This window comes from Xenopus laevis, chromosome 5S, assembly GCF_017654675.1.
Source record: "Xenopus laevis strain J_2021 chromosome 5S, Xenopus_laevis_v10.1, whole genome shotgun sequence".
NCBI classification, from domain to species: Eukaryota; Metazoa; Chordata; class Amphibia; order Anura; family Pipidae; genus Xenopus; species Xenopus laevis.
This window is the reverse complement of record NC_054380.1, coordinates 47,763,813-47,764,608: the sequence shown is the minus strand read 5'-3', so window position 1 is coordinate 47,764,608 and position 796 is coordinate 47,763,813.

Below are 796 nucleotides of genomic sequence, written 5' to 3'. Positions count from 1 at the left end.
TTCCACCCTGCCCGAAAAATGCATGCTGATACAGCTATGGGAAACCTATTATACAGAAAACTCTGAATTATGGAAAGGCCGTCTCCCATAGACTCCATTTTATCCAAATAATCCAAATCTTGAAAAAAAAATTCTCTGTAATAATAAAATAGTACCTTGTACTTAATCCAAACTAATTAATCCTCTGGGTGCCTATTTTTTTCTTTTCTTTTTTTTTAAACCCTCCGCCACGGATTTCCATAGGAAATCTGGTGATGGAGCTGAGGGGTAGGGGGCCGAGGAAGAATGCGGAAGTGACGTAACACCACAGGCCACTGATATCAGCACAAAGGATGCATGATGTCAGCGCGCCAGCGTGTAACATCAGCGCGCTGGCATGTGGGGTGTGTTTAGGTCAGATGCCTAGGACAGCATCGGACCTAAATACAGCCCTGGGTATAATAAGCCATAGGATAGAGCTGGGTTTTATTTGAGCTGTCTTTATGAAAGCAAATTTCATAGATTAAAGCTTGGGATTTCTAAATCTCCTTTAAAGTCATATATCTTTTGTGTAGGCTACTGAGACCTTTGACATTGCAATGTAATTATTGTTTGTATAACATAAGCATCCAAAAAGGAACAATATAACCCAGTAGAAAAGTGGTTTTATCACAACAGACCTTAAAAAAGAATATGAGAAAGATAAAAAAACAGTAGAGAGAAATGAGTGAAAAGAGTGTTGTAATTGAGACATTTTTCTATGCTCCCTCTTGTGGCCAAAAGCCCTTGCAACTTTCGTTTTGTCAACTTCCTGGTG